Here is a 4,233-nt window from a genome sequence, read left to right on the forward strand (position 1 = left end):
TACGCATACCTCCAAATACCCATATTGATAAATTGATTTTCAAAGTGGTTGTATTTAGTTATAGTCTTATTAGCTCTATTTAAAGTTTCTTATTTCCCTACATCATTAACAATATTGGCATACAAGTGTTATTAACTTGTATAAATATAATGTGTATTAATTTGCAATACATTGCCACTCAACATATACTTTAGTATTAGTGAAATTTAATAATTCTTATATTTTATTAGCTACTAGGATGTTTTAAAAAATTTGTGATCTCATCATTCATATCCATTGTTCATTATGACAGAATAGATTTTTTTTAATTAAAAAAATATTTTATTTATTTATTTGTCAGAGAAAGAGAGAGAGAGAGACAGCAAGCAGGGGGAGCAGCAGGCTGAGGAGCCTGATGTGGGTCACTGAGCAAGGAGCCTGACGTGGGCCTCGATCCCAGGACTCTGGGATCATAACCTGAGCTGAAGGCAAACGCTGAACCAAGTGAGCCACCCAGGTCTCCCAACAATAGATTTTTAAAAAATATATTTTGGGGGTGCCTGGGTGGCTCAGTGGGTTAAGCCTCTGCCTTTGGCTCAGGTCATGATCTCGGGGTCCTGGGATCGGGTGCCGCATCGGGCTCTCTGCTTGGCAGAGAGCCTGCTTCCTCCTCTCTCTCTCTGCCTGCCTCTTTGCCTACTTGTGATTTCTCTCTGTCAAATAAATAAATAAAATCTTTTAAAAAATATATATATATATATTCTGGATACTATTTTTTATGTCTTACTAAAGCTGCACATAACTTCTTCCAATTTGGAGTTTTTCTTTTCACATTTTTTTGTAATGTTTTCAAGTATGTGTTAATTTTTGCTATTCAATTTAAATTAGTAATTAAATTACGCTAACTAAATATTCAAATTTATCCATCTTCTCTTTTATGACTTGTGCTTTTTGTGTTTTAAGAAACTCGTATCTTCCACCACTATCATCAAGATATTCTTCTTATTCTTATTCTTCTTTTTCTTTCTGTTCTGTTTAAGACTTAAGTAGACTTTTCCCCCTCATTTTTATGTCTTGGGTCCATCTGGTACTAATTTTGAGCAAGGTGTATGATAAAGACCTAGTTTATTGATCTCCACATGCATAGCCAGTTGTCCCAGCATCATGTGTTAATGAGTGCAGACTTTCCTCTATGATTTATGATACCACCTCTCTCACAGTCCAGATTCAGGTTCTTGTTGCTCTATTAATTAATTAATTAATTAATTTTAAAAAAAAGATTTTATTGATTTATTTGACAAACAGAGATCACAGGTAGGCAGAGAGGCAGGCCGAGAGAGGAAGGGAAGCTGGATCCCTGCTGAGCAGAGAGCCTGATACGGGGCTCGATCCCAGGACCCTGGAATCATGACCTGAGCAGAAGGCAGAGGCTTAATCCACTGAGCCACCCAGGCGCCCCTTGTTGCTCTATTTAAATAAAAATTTTTAAAAACCCACAGAATAAGATATGAGAATCCAGATGTATTTTATTATAACAAACATTAAAAAGGTTGCCAGAAATTAAAAAATATATATGCATATGTTTTTTATTCCTAGATTATTAACAAACCACAAAATGAATCTTCTTTTCACTCTACCCTTCCAGCAACCTTTTAGTGTACTTCTCATTACAGGAGCAGCCTTATCCAATTTCAAGTTTTGTTTGAACATGTTTTGCCATTTTTGCTCAAAGAATCAAATATATAAAGTATATTTGTAATCACAGATCCCTGTTTCTTCAACATAGATGTACTTATATTTCTCAAAATAAATATTTTATATGGGTTGAATTCATGCAGATGACCTTTGACTAGAAACCTCTCGATATTGGTCTCTTTGACTAGAATTAGAATTGTAGGATTTCTGGTCTGATACACTGGCTTCTATGCCTCCCCTGTGCCATAGTTTTATTTACCATAGCTTTGTCATGACCCCTAATAAGGGGTATGTCCCTACTTAATACTTCTCTACTTCAATTGTCTTTTTTTGCTTCTCAAATTCTCTGTATAAATTTTAGGATTGACAGGTCAAGTTTCACAAAGAGGCCTATTAAGTATCTAGAATTGTGTTAATTTACAGGTCATTTTGAGGAGAAAAGCAGCTTTTATTTCTCCACCTATGAACAAAATATATTCTCCCCTTTATTTAGGCCTTCTTTTATGTCTTTCAATAAAATTTTTATCTTCCTCCAAGGTCTTCACATTTGCTTAGTAAAAATATGTACTTAAGTACCTTTGTAGCAAGATACTCCTCAGCAAAAACTTGGCAGGGTTTTTTGTTGTTATAAATTGTAGCTTTTCTTAAAATTCTTACTTCCTAATAAATCATTGCTGAGGAAATCAAATACTCCAGAATGAGACTAAGTTCGAATCCTTGCTTTGTTATTATTAATGTGTCACCCTAAGGGTAAACAATGATTATGTGTGACAAATAAGTTTTAGTTCTTTGTCTTACGTCCTTTGACCTTTAATATTTTTCTATTATCTTATTGTTCTGGTTGGGAGCTCTAGCATTCTATTAAATATAAAATTGGTAGCAGTTATGAATTACTCAGTGAGAATGTGTTTATTGCTTCATTATTAACTATAATGTTAGTAGAGATATATGATCTATTATCTACTTTGGGAAGCTATCTCCATACCATATTATATTTTTAAAAATTGAGTTAGTATTACATTTTACCAAATTCATTATCTTTTGAGATAAAGATATTCTACCTTTTTCCTGAAGTTCAATTTTTATTGCAGTATAACGTATACAAAGTAAAATACCACATTATGAATTTTATTTTAATTTATTTATCTATTCATTTATTTATTTATTTATTTTAAGAGAGAGTGAGTTGGAGGGAGGGGCAGAGGGAGAGAGAGAACCTTAAGCAGGTTCCATGCCTAGCACGGAGCCTAATGTGGGTTCCGTGTGGGGGCTCGGTCTCACCAACCTGAGATCATGACCTGAACTGAAAGCAAGAGTTGGATGTTTAAACAGCTGAACCACCCAGGGCCTCTGAATTTTACATTTTTGGTTCTAGCTTTGTTACATTCTAGTAAAGACTGGTGTACTTTTGTTCTGGTTGGCTTCCATGGATGTACTTGACACTTTCAAGACTTGCTTTTAAGCTTTTATAATAGTGGATCTGGGGTAGATTTTCCACTAGGTCTAGTTTAGCACTATAATCAAGACATTATCGTTCTAGAGTAACCTGAATATCTAATATATTTAGGGAGTTTTCTTCACTCTGGATATTGAAAATTCAACTGATTCTTGACTGTGTATAATCTCTTAGAATTGTTTGAGTTTTTTCTGCACATTTTTCTTTGCCTGGTCATAAAGAGTTTTACACGATGCCTATGTGGAATGACGTTGAACCAAAGACCCAAATGTACTTTCAACCAAAGACTCAAGTGTACAAAAATGTACCACATCTTTTAGCCTCTTTTTCTGGGTACCTGCTTCTGGTCTGAGACTCTTGTCTCCAAGTTAAGATAACTTTAGCTTCTCAGAACTGCCATTCTTGCTCTTCTACTCAACCATGCTGCCAGACTCTCTTTGGATTACCCTTTCTTGCACCACGGTCTGGAAATTACTCCAGGTGGAATTTGGGTGATCATAAGGGATACCTCATGGGCTTTCCATCTCTGAGTGATCTCAGTTCTGAGCCCACTAAAGTCCCTAGGTAGAATATACTAATAACTTGTTGCTCAGCACACCCCTAGCTGCTGCTGTGTGGGATACACTTTCTGCATCGCTTCTTTACATTTCCTGAGATGATCCAGACCAGGTAAGGTAGGGAGACATGCTGTGGGGACCACAAAACACCTTACATTTTTGTGATTAGTTTATTAATATATGACCTACACAATATATGACCTACACAAAACTCCTTTTTTTAGATTTTTCAGGTGCAAAATTTACATACGGACTGGAAGTGGGAAAAAGTCACCTAGGAAAAATAAGTATAATCACAAATCTTTTTTTTTTTTTAATAATCTTGACAACATACACAAACAAACTTTCAAATTAGGACTAAGCAAATACTTCTAAGATAAAATACACACCTTCAAGGTTGAGACCATACATTCACCCAAATCTTTCATGGTTTGTCAGATGCACACAAGCTATGAATGGAGCTATGGCTACTATATGGTATTAATAGATAACACAAATAATAAAGATAAATAAATCAGAAGCTACTTGATGCTGCCCATTTCATTT

This window comes from Mustela erminea, chromosome 5, assembly GCF_009829155.1.
Source record: "Mustela erminea isolate mMusErm1 chromosome 5, mMusErm1.Pri, whole genome shotgun sequence".
Lineage (NCBI taxonomy): Eukaryota > Metazoa > Chordata > Mammalia > Carnivora > Mustelidae > Mustela > Mustela erminea.